This window comes from Macaca nemestrina, chromosome 11 (genome assembly GCF_043159975.1).
Source record: "Macaca nemestrina isolate mMacNem1 chromosome 11, mMacNem.hap1, whole genome shotgun sequence".
Taxonomy (NCBI): domain Eukaryota; kingdom Metazoa; phylum Chordata; class Mammalia; order Primates; family Cercopithecidae; genus Macaca; species Macaca nemestrina.
Genome location: NC_092135.1, coordinates 127,412,465 through 127,424,818, shown reverse-complemented (window position 1 = coordinate 127,424,818; position 12,354 = coordinate 127,412,465). Strand labels below are relative to the sequence as shown.

Below are 12,354 nucleotides of genomic sequence, written 5' to 3'. Positions count from 1 at the left end.
CTCAAGGAAACCTGCCTGTCTCTGTAGACTCCACCTCTGGGGACAGGGCACAGATAACTACAAAAGAAGCAGAAAGCTCTGCAGAAGCAAACGACTCTGTCTGACAGCTTTGAAGAGAGCAGTGGATCTCCCAACACGGAGGTTGAGATCTGAGAAGGGACAGACTGCCTGCTCAAGTGGGTCCCTGACCCCTGAGTAGTCTAACTGGGAGACATCCCCCACTAGGGGCAGTCTGACACCCCACACCTCACAGGGTGGAGTACACCCCTGAGAGGAAGCCTCCAAAGCAAGAATCAGACAGGTACACTTGCTGTTCAGCAATATTCTATCTTCTGGAGCCTCTGCTGCTGACACCCAGGCAAACAGGGTCTGGAGTGGACCTCAAGCAATCTCCAACAGACCTACAGCTGAGGGTCCTGACTGTTAGAAGGAAAACTATCAAACAGGAAGGACACCTACACCAAAACCCCATCAGTACATCACCATCATCAAAGACCAGAGGCAGATAAAACCACAAAGATGGGGAAAAAGCAGGGCAGAAAAGCTGGAAATTCAAAAAATAAGAGTGCATCTCCCCCGGCAAAGGAGCGCAGCTCATCGCCAGCAACGGATCAAAGCTTGATGGAGAATGACTTCGACGAGATGAGAGAAGAAGGCTTCAGTCCATCAAACTTCTCAGAGCTAAAGGAGGAATTACGTACCCAGCGCAAAGAAACTAAAAATCTTGAAAAAAAAGTGGAAGAATTGATGGCTAGAGTAATTAATGCAGAGAAGGTCATAAACGAAATGAAAGAGATGAAAACCATGACATGAGAAATACGTGACAAATGCACAAGCTTCAGTAACCGACTCGATCAACTGGAAGAAAGAGTATCAGCGATTGAGGATCAAATGAATGAAATGAAGCGAGAAGAGAAACCAAAAGAAAAAAGAAGAAAAAGAAATGAACAAAGCCTGCAAGAAGTATGGGATTATGTGAAAAGACCAAATCTACGTCTGATTGGGGTGCCTGAAAGTGAGGGAGAAAATGGAACCAAGTTGGAAAACACTCTTCAGGATATCATCCAGGAGAACTTCCCCAACCTAGTAGGGCAGGCCAACATTCAAATCCAGGAAGTACAGAGAACGCCACAAAGATACTCCTCGAGAAGAGCAACTCCAAGACACATAATTTCCAGATTCACCAAAGTTGAAATGAAGGAAAAAATTTTGAGGGCAGCCAGAGAGAAAGGTCGGGTTACCCACAAAGGGAAGCCCATCAGACTAACAGCAGATCTCTCGGCAGAAACTCTACAAGCCAGAAGAGAGTGGGGGCCAATATTCAACATTCTTAAAGAAAAGAATTTTAAACCCAGAATTTCATATCCAGCCAAACTAAGTTTCATAAGTGAAGGAGAAATAAAATCCTTTACAGATAAGCAAATGCTTAGAGATTTTGTCACCACTAGGCCTGCCTTACAAGAGACCCTGAAGGAAGCACTCAACATGGAAAGGAACAACTGGTACCAGCCATTGCAAAAACATGCCAAAATGTAAAGACCATCAAGGCTAGGAAGAAACTGCATCAACTAACGAGCAAAATAACCAGTTAATATCATAATGGCAGGATCAAGTTCACACATAACAATATTAACCTTAAATGTAAATGGACTAAATGCTCCAATTAAAAGACATAGACTGGCAAACTGGATAAAGTGTCAAGACCCATCAGTCTGCTGTATTCAGGAGACCCATCTCACATGCAGAGACACACATAGGCTCAAAATAAAGGGATGGAGGAAGATTTACCAAGCAAATGGAGAACAAAAGAAAGCAGGGGTTGCAATACTAGTCTCTGATAAAATAGACTTTAAACCATCAAAGATCAAAAGAGACAAAGAAGGCCATTACATAATGGTAAAGGGATCAATTCAACAGGAAGAACTAACTATCCTAAATATATATGCACCCAATACAGGAGCACCCAGATTCATAAAGCAAGTCCTTAGAGACTTACAAAGAGACTTAGACTCCCATACAATAATAATGGGAGACTTCAACACTCCACTGTCAACATTAGACAGATCAACGAGACAGAAAGTTAACAAGGATATCCAGGAATTGAACTCATCTCTGCAGCAAGCAGACCTAATAGACATCTATAGAACTCTCCACCCCAAATCAACAGAATATAGGTTCTTCTCAGCACCACATCGCACTTAGTCCAAAATTGACCACATAATTGGAAGTAAAGCACTCCTCAGCAAATGTACAAGAACAGAAATTATAACAAACTGTCTCTCAGACCACAGTGCAATCAAACTAGAACTCAGGACTAAGAAACTCAATCAAAACCACTCAACTACATGGAAACTGAACAACCTGCTCCTGAATGACTACTGGGTACATCACGAAATGAAGGCAGAAATAAAGATGTTCTTTGAAACCAATGAGAACAAAGATACAACATACCAGAATCTCTGGGACACATTTAAAGCAGTGTGTAGGGGGAAATTTATAGCACTAAATGCCCACAAGAGAAAGCAGGAAATTTCTAAAATTGACACTCTAACATCACAATTAAAAGAACTAGAGAAGCAAGAGCAAACACACTCTAAAGCTAGCAGAAGGCAAGACATAACTAAGATCAGAGCAGAACTGAAGGAGATAGAGACACAAAAAACCCTCCAAAAAATCAATGAATCCAGGAGTTGGTTTTTTGAAAAGATCAACAAAATTGACAGACCGTTAGCAAGACTAATAAAGAAGAAAAGAGAGAAGAATCAAATTGACGTAATAAAAAATGATAAAGGGGATGTCACCACTGACCCCACAGAAATACAAACTATCATCAGAGAATACTATAAACACCTCTACGCAAATAAAGTAGAAAATCTAGAAGAAATGGATAATTTCCTGGACACTTACACTCTTCCAAGACTAAACCAGGAAGAAGTTGAATCCCTGAATAGACCAATAGCAGGCTCTGAAATTGAGGCAATAATTAATAGCCTACCAACCAAAAAAAGTCCAGGACCAGATGGATTCACAGCTGAATTCTACCAGAGGTATAAGGAGGAGCTGGTACCATTCCTTCTGAAACTATTCCAATCAATAGAAAAAGAGGGAATCCTCCCTAACTCATTTTTTGAGGCCAACATCATCCTGATACCAAAGCCTGGCAGAGACACAACAAAAAAAGAGAATTTTAGACCAATATCCCTGATGAACATCGATGCAAAAATCCTCAATAAAATACTGGCAAACTGGATTCAGCAGCACATCAAAAAGCTTATCCACCATGATCAAGTGGGCTTCATCCCTGGGATGCAAGGCTGGTTCAACATTCGCAAATCAATAAACATAATCCAGCATATAAACAGAACCAAAGACAAGAACCACATGATTATCTCAATAGATGCAGAAAAGGCTTTTGACAAAATTCAACAGCCCTTCATGCTAAAAACGCTCAATAAATTCGGTATTGATGGAACGTACCTCAAAATAATAAGAGCTATTTATGACAAACCCACAGCCAATATCATACTGAATGGGCAAAAACTGGAAAAATTCCCTTTGAAAACTGGCACAAGACAGGGATGCCCTCTCTCACCACTCCTATTCAACATAGTGTTGGAAGTTCTGGCTAGGGCAATCAGGCAAGAGAAAGAAATCAAGGGTATTCAGTTAGGAAAAGAAGAAGTCAAATTGTCCCTGTTTGCAGATGACATGATTGTATATTTAGAAAACCCCATTGTCTCAGCCCAAAATCTCCTTCAGCTGATAAGCAACTTCAGCAAAGTCTCAGGATACAAAATTAATGTGCAAAAATCACAAGCATTCTTATACACCAGGAACAGACAAACAGAGAGCCAAATCATGAATGAACTTCCATTCACAATTGCTTCAAAGAGAATAAAATACCTAGGAATCCAACTTACAAGGGATGTAAAGGACCTCTTCAAGGAGAACTACAAACCACTGCTCAGTGAAATTAAAGAGGACACAAACAAGTGGAAGAACATACCATGCTCATGGATAGGAAGAATCAATATCGTGAAAATGGCCATACTGCCCAAGGTTATTTATAGATTCAATGCCATCCCCATCAAGCTACCAATGAGTTTCTTCACAGAATTGGAAAGAACTGCTTTAAAGTTCATATGGAACCAAAAAAGACCCTGCATTGCCAAGACAATCCTAAGTCAAAAGAACAAAGCTGGAGGCATCACACTACCTGACTTCAAACTATACTACAAGGCTACAGTAACCAAAACAGCATGGTACTGGTACCAAAACAGAGATATAGACCAATGGAACAGAACAGAGTCCTCAGAAATAATACCACACATCTACAGCCATCTGATCTTTGACAAACCTGAGAGAAACAAGAAATGGGGAAAGGATTCCCTATTTAATAAATGGTGCTGGGAAAATTGGCTAGCCATAAGTAGAAAGCTGAAACTGGATCCTTTCCTTACTCCTTATACGAAAATTAATTCAAGATGGATTAGAGACTTAAATGTTAGACCTAATACCATAAAAACCCTAGAGGAAAACCTAGGTAGTACCATTCAGGACATAGGCATGGGCAAAGACTTCATGTCTAAAACACCAAAAGCAACGGCAGCAAAAGCCAAAATTGACAAATGGGATCTCATTAAACTAAAAAGCTTCTGCACAGCAAAAGAAACTACCATCAGAGTGAACAGGCAACCTACAGAATGGGAGAAAATTTTTGCAATCTACTCATCTGACAAAGGGCTAATATCCAGAACCTACAAAGAACTCAAACAAATTTACAAGAAAAAAACAAACAACCCCATCAAAAAGTGGGCAAAGGATATGAACAGAGATTTCTCAAAAGAAGACATTCATATAGCCAACAGACACATGAAAAAATGCTCATTATCACTGGCCATCAGAGAAATGCAAATCAAAACCACAATGTGATACCATCTCACACCAGTTAGAATGGCAATCATTAAAAAGTCAGGAAACAACAGGTGCTGGAGAGGATGTGGAGAAATAGGAACACTTTTACACTATTGGTGGGATTGTAAACTAGTTCAACCATTATGGAAAACAGTATGGCGATTCCTCAAGGATCTAGAACTAGATGTACCATATGACCCAGCCATCCCATTACTGGGTATATACCCAAAGGATTATAAATCATGCTGCTATAAAGACACATGCACACGTATGTTTATTGCGGCACTATTCACCATAGCAAAGACTTGGAATTAACCCAAATGTCCATCAGTGACAGACTGGATTAAGAAAATGTGGCACATATACACCATGGAATACTATGCAGCCATAAAAAAGGATGAGTTTGTGTCCTTTGTAGGGACATGGATGCAGCTGGAAACCATCATTCTTAGCAAACTATCACAAGAACAGAAAACCAAACACCGCATGTTCTCACTCATAGGTGGGAACTGAACAATGAGATCACTTGGACTCGGGAAGGGGGACATCACACACCAGGGCCTATTATGGGGAGGGGGGAGGGGGGAGGGATTGCACTGGGAGTTATACCTGATGTAAATGACGAGTAGTTGGGTGCTGACGAGTTGATGGGTGCAGCACAGCAACATGGCACAAGTATACATATGTAACAAACCTGCACGTTATGCACATGTACCCTAGAACTTAAAGTATAATAATAATAAAAAATAAAAAAAATTTAAAAAAAATGCAATATTTGGCCAGGTATGGTGGCTCACACCTGTAATCCCAGCACTTTGGGAGGCTGAGGTGGGTAGATCACCTTAGGTCATGAGTTTGAGAACAGCCTGACCAATATGGGCGAAACCCTGTCTCTACTAAAAATAGAAAAATTAGCTGGGCATGGTGGTGTGCGCCTGTAGTCTCAGCTACTCGGGAGACTGAAACAGGAGAATTGCTTGAACCTGGGAGGTAGGGGTTGCAGTGAGCTGAGATCATACCACTGCACTCCAACCTGGGTGACAGAGCGAGATTCTGTCTCAAAAGATGAAAGAAAGAAGGAAAGTAAGAAGGGAAAGAAAGAAAGAAAGCAGAATTTCAGGCCTCACCCCCAGATCTTCTGCTTGGCATCCACAGTATAACAAGATTCTCGGTTGTGCTGAATACACATTACATTTTGAGAGAGGCATTGTTTTAGACAACTCTGGGTTGATTGAAACATTAAAATCACCATGTATTACTTTCATAACATGTGAATGAAATTTTTAAAAATTATCTGAAAATGTAAGTGTTTATAAATAGTAATTATCTATATAATTTTTGCTGTAACTGTTATTTTAATCCAAGCAAGTTTCTACGGCCTGTGAAATATCTCTGCCGAGAACTGGAGAGCAAGTTGGACCTGAGTTGCGTCTGCTGCACACACTCTGGGTCTAGCCATTTCCCTGATCCACGTCAGTCCCAATTCTTCTGCCACCCTGTGTCTGCCTGTCCCTCCCAATCCGTCCCCACAGAATCAGGACTGAGTGTGCCTGCCAGATGTGTGCATGTCGCTTGGGGCCATGGTGGCTGCGTGCTCAGGCTCAGATGCTGACCTGGAATATGAGCAGCTCTTGCCTGAGCTGACCATGTTTACTGGGCAGTAGAAAAGCTTTGCAGAGTTTGGTCTGGTCAGTTAGAAATCTGGCTAGACCAGAGAAATGCTATGGTTTACTGGATTGTAAATAACATTGAACAGATCCCTTCTTCTAGCAGTTTCCAAAATAAGTCTGTCATAGGCTGCTCAGTGCCCTGGGGAATTTTCAGTGCAGAGCGAAGTCAGGCTCTGTTGGTTTTGCTAATAGGATAAACAGTTCTCCTTCGACTTGCAGACTGGCAGCACCCCCACTGCAGCTCCCCCTGGGCCCTCCCACATCCTGTGAGCCATCCTCCAGGAGAGGTAGAGAGTTCCGGAGGTGGGGGCACAGAGTGGGATCCCAGAGTCTGTAAGTCTGAATCTCATGCAGGAATCTTAGAGAGAAGAGGGGTTCCTAAAATGAATAACGGAGTATTATTTTAAAAGTCCAGGGCTGTATCTGTTGAGCACCCTTGAAAGTCAACCCCACACTTACCTGTATGGTCCTTAATTCTCGGATCCTGGTGAGAAACAATCCACGGTGAAATGCTAGGGCTTAATGGAGTGTTAACCACTCACAGGGTTAAAGCGGGCCCAAGCCCGATTAGCAGAACGCAGAATGAAATCTTCACCTCCATGGAGAGGGAGACTGTCACCCTGGGTGACCTAGCCTGGCTGCTCCTGCTGGTCTGACAAAGATGAATGAGAGGACAAGTTCTGCTTTTGATGAGACTCAGTGAGGTGATGTCTGCCTTTTATTTAAGGTCACAAGCAAACACTTTGCTCTTGCCAGAAACCAATGTGTAAACACGACCACAGAAGAAACACGCATCCTAGGAAGGACCAGTCTGTTGACGGTTGGAAAACCGATCAGAGCCCCACATCGAAAGGCCTGTTCTCTCAGATTCTGCAGTGTTCTGTTTTGTTTTATTTTATTTTATTTTATTTTATTTTATTTTATTTTATTTTAAGACAGAGTCCCTCTCTGTCACCCAGGCTGGAGTGCGGTGGCATGATCTCGGCTCACTGCAATCTCCACTTCCCAGGTTCAAGCGATTCTCGTGCCTCAGCCTCCCAAGTAGCTGGGATTACAGGCTGATGCCATCATGCCCGACTAATTTTTGTATTTTTAGTAGAGATGGGGTTTTGCCATGTTGGCAAGGTTGGTCTTGAACTTCCGGCCTCAAGTGACCCATCTGCCTCGACCTCCCAAAACGCTGGGATTACAGGCCTGAGCCACTGTGTCCAGCTCTGCAGTGTTTATTTTTAACCCAGTTTCTGATCTGAATGTTCTTCAATCAAAACAAAATGCCCTTTTAACTTAAAAAAGTTGCATTTCCCTAAGAGAAAATGTCTGTTGTCGTCTGGTTCATTGCCTGAGAGTGAGCTGCGTTCTCTGAAGATCAGAAAGTGAATGCAGGCAGTCTCATCCTGCTGTGGACTGAGGGTTGGTGCAGAGAAAAAAGACACTAACATGGGGAAGGGGCAACTGCTGGCGTCTTCCAGCTCCGACCCACATGAGTACCTGGTGGCGTTTTGTTGGGACATGGTCTCTGGGCTAAATCTGGAAGAGATGGAAAATGAACTCAATTCTGTCATTACGTGTTACGGAGAAATTCCCCAAACAGTAGGTCGTCCCATGTCCATGCATAGGCCGCCCCCGCATCCCTGGAACACCCAGCGCCCTCCTCTGTGTCACTTTCTCCCTAATCTGGCCAAATGTTTCTGAACAGTTTACACTCTTTTCATACTACTTGCTCCCCTCACTCCCAGACAGTGCTAGTCTCAGCAGAGCATCACATTTAAAGAAAAACTAGCTCCGCAGAACCCAAAACCATGGGAGACAACTTAAATCTTTGTTGTAGCCTGTTGAGGAACACCTAAAGCTGTGTGTGTTAGGGGCAGGCATGGGGGCAAAGCAATAGCAATGTTTCTCAAAAATTATCTGTTGGGGCTGGGCTTGGTAGATCACACCTGTAATCCCAGCACTTTGGGAAGTCGAGGCTGGTGGATCACTTAAGGTCAGGAGTTCAGGACCAGCCTGGCCAACATGGTGAAACTCCATCTCTACTAAAAACATAAAAATTAGCCAGGTCTGGTGGTGGATGCCTGTAATCCCAGCTACTTGGGAGGCTGATGCACAAGAATCGCTTGAACCCGGGAGACAGAGGTTGCATTGCAGTGAGCCAGGATGGCGCCACTGCACTCCAGCCTAGGTGACAGAGCGGGACTCAGTTTCAAGAAAAAAAAAATCCTCTGTTGGCCCTTTTGTCACTCTCAGTATCTTTCATTTGGATTTCATCCCTTCCCCCTCAAATGCACTCTCAATGAAAGCATTCGCCAAATGTGGCTGGATAGTTCCTTTACTGTAGTTTCACGGTTGTCAGAATAAAGAGCCAGCCTCCCTGAGTTTCACTCTCTACCCTCCCATTCCCAGTGATGTGTTGCTGGGTACGTTACTTAATATTTTTTCTACATCTATAAAATGGGGACAAAGATTACATGAGCTAATACCTGTAAAGCACGCCTAGCATGTAGTAAGTGTGTCAATGTGTCTGCTATAATTATTATTCATTTGGCCTCCCGCCAATCTATTCTTTTCACCAGCTGGTATTATCTTTCCTTTCACAAGTAAAATCCCTTGGGCACTCTATCTTCTTATCTTCCACCTCCCAGTACCCTAGATATGTCTACTAATGTGGGGGTGAGAATAGGGAGAAGGAGAAGCAATGGAGCCTCACATACAATACTTTTTCCTCCAGTCAATCTGCATTCGAAATTCCTATTTATTCTTTTAAAGGCAGACAGACATCACCTTCTTTGGGTGATCTCTTTTGGTCTTCCAGAGAGAGCTCCTTCTTTCCTTTTCCTTTTCTTTTTTTTTTTTTTTTTTTTTTTAGAATCAGAGTCTCACTCTGTCACCAAGGCTGGAGTTGGAATGGAGTGGTGACATCATAGCTCATTGTAGCCTCCAATTCCTGGTCTCAGGCAATCCTCTCACATCAGCCTCCCGAGTAGCTGGGACTACAGGTGTGCACCACCACACCTGGCTAATTATTTTTAGAGATGGGGTCTTGCCATGTTGCCCAGGCTTGTCTGAAATTCCTGACCTCAAGCAACCCTCTCTCTTTGGCCTCCTAAGTTGCTGGGATTACAGGTGTAACTCCTTTTTAATGAACCACATCTGCACATCTTTCTCTGTTGCACATGTTACCTACAGTTGAGATTATTTGCTTGCCTTTTTATCAGCACTGCTAAACTTTTTTTTAACAGCACTTCCAACTCCTTGAGGTGGAACATCTATGTTTTTAGCACAATCATAGCATTTGGCACACAGAAAGAGGTCCATAAATTTGGCTGAATGGAATTGAATGAGGCCCTTAGTTACTTAGGGGAAAGGCAGAGGTGCTGTGAATTTTGTGGCTACGGAGGATAGCATCACATAGGACTATGGGGTTGTCTACAGGGGAAGGTCACGTGGAATTGCTTGGCACTTGGGATAGAGATGTTTCTAATGGCAGCAATTATGCTCTGAAGGGCTCCTCTCCCTGAACACGAGATTAATGAGTGCTATTGACAGCAAATATGATAATTATCTAACGATATTCATAAGTGTCTGAAATACTTGGCACCGTGCCTATGACAACTTGGGAGCCATTTTCCATTTACATCTTAAAGTGAATCTAACTCGTTTAAAAATAATAACAAACCGACCACCTTTGGCAAAAACCATAGGTTAGATTAGCATTTAGTCTCCTCTACTGCCCCTCTGCAATTATGCATATTGAGGCTTCCAATCCTAAGTAGAGGAAAGCCTTCTCCCTCTGACTGAATTTAGCCTCTAAGAAGACTGGCAATGCGAGCAAACTAAGGCCTCTTTAGAACGTGCATTGTTAGAGAGCCAAGCTTTTAATTAAAATACAACTGGGTACAAACCTGTACAGAAGCCACACTTAAGGGAGATACTTAAGTTTTGCAACCTCACCCCACCAGTCTTATCTTGGGAGCAGGTGGTGCTGGAGGGGAGACACACTGGAAGTGCTGGAAAAAGGTGGTGGTGACTGGTGGAGCAGGTAGGCGTCACCATTCCATGTTGAGGTCCAGGATGATAGAAGTGCTTCAGGGGCAAGGAGAGATCCTTCACTAAGGTAGACCAGGCGCTCAGACCTCGCCCACGAAGAAGGCAGGGTGGGGTCAATACCTGCCAAAGGACCATCTAGCTGGAGTCTCAGAAAGACAGGAAGTGAGCTCTCCAGAAGAAGAGGGTTAGGCCACAGTTCTTACAGATTCAGGTGCAAAAGATGTGATTTACCCCTCGATACTTAGGTACAAAAATGCCAGGTGTTTTCTTGAATCAACTTTAGCCTGACTTAGGTCTTAGCCTTCTTTTTTGATAATGTACAAAATGCCAGGACTTACACAATCTTGAAACGTTGATGAAGAGCCTGGAGTCTCTGGTGGCCACTGAACTACTCAGGAAATAGGCAGCAAAGCTCATCAGAAGATGTGGGAAGAGAGGGACCAGGTGATTTTCCCAGTCTCACAGCAGGTAACTGGGCCAAGACTCACACACGGCACTTTTGCCTCTTACCAGTCTGGGCCATTTGTCTTCTGTCCTCCTTCTTGTGCCAAATCCATTCAACAGTGGCTCTCAGTGAGTCTCTAGCAGAGAAGTTTTCAAGTAGCCACACAGCAATTATGCAGTGCCAGCATTTGTCATATCAGCCCTAAGAAAGGTTTTGAAAGCTGCAGTGAAAGGACTCCACGTCTCTAAGTCTCGTGCTCAGAGATTTCAGAAACCAAATAGGAAGTGAAACCACAGGACCATCTGCAAGAGAAAAAAATTAAAGAAATGAGGAAGCCAGGAGGGGGAAGCATGGAAATGAACCCTGACCAGGGTACTGATGACAGTTAAATACGGCCAAGACTTGAACGATAGGAAGTCTTGGTTGTATTAAGAACCAAAGGTTACTTCAACAAGCATTTACTGAATGACTTTCCTGTGCCAAATCCTATGCAAGGTGCTGAGGATATAAAGATTAATTAGACCTCCAGCTCATTGCTGAGTCCACAGACTATAGTATTTCATAGATTCAGTCACAGATATCTGTACACGGCGCAGAACCCATTAGGAAGAAAGAGTGATTTCATAGCTCATGGGGTCAATGAAGGAATAGCTCATATGCCAGCTGTCCTCTATCCTTTGAAATAAATAAAACATTTTATTTATTTATTTTTGTCATGAATTAACATTTTGTCATGAGTAAAACATTTTATTTATTTCAAAGGACAGCTGGAAATATTTTGTTTACTTATTTTTACTTAATGTCCTTCATCAAAAATAATTAACTGCAGGCCCCTAGCTCATGATTAGGGAACAGCCAATGGACTCTCCAAAATTTCTGGCAACTTCCAGGGTCTCATGGGCTCATAGTTCCTTATGACTCTGAGAACCCAACGGAAGTCAGACACGCAAGACCACATGTCTCACTTTCTGCAGCTTGTCTTTCCTGTGCTCCATTCTGACCCAGATATGGAACTCATCCTTTTTCTACTAAAAGCTTTCATGCAAGCTGGAGTTGAATGAAAAAGTAATAGTATGGCCAGGCATGGTGACTCATGCCTGTAATCTCAGCACTTTGGGAGACTGAGGTGGGCAATCACTTGATGTCAGGAGCCTGAGAGAAGCCTGGTCAACATGGTGAAACCCTGTCTCTACTAAAAATACAAAAATCGGCAGGCACGGTGGTGCGTGCCTGTAATCCCAGCTGCTTGGGAGGCTGAGGCAGGAGAATCACTTGAATCTG

The 12,354-nt window shown here is 43.0% G+C and overlaps 1 protein-coding gene across 1 annotated transcript in view; it reads left to right on the top strand.

Moving 5' to 3' along the window:
- Positions 1–12,354, top strand: part of LOC105473965 (phosphotyrosine interaction domain containing 1) — a 327,251-nt gene that overhangs the window by 951 nt on the left and 313,946 nt on the right. The gene's annotated exons all lie outside the window — the stretch shown is intronic.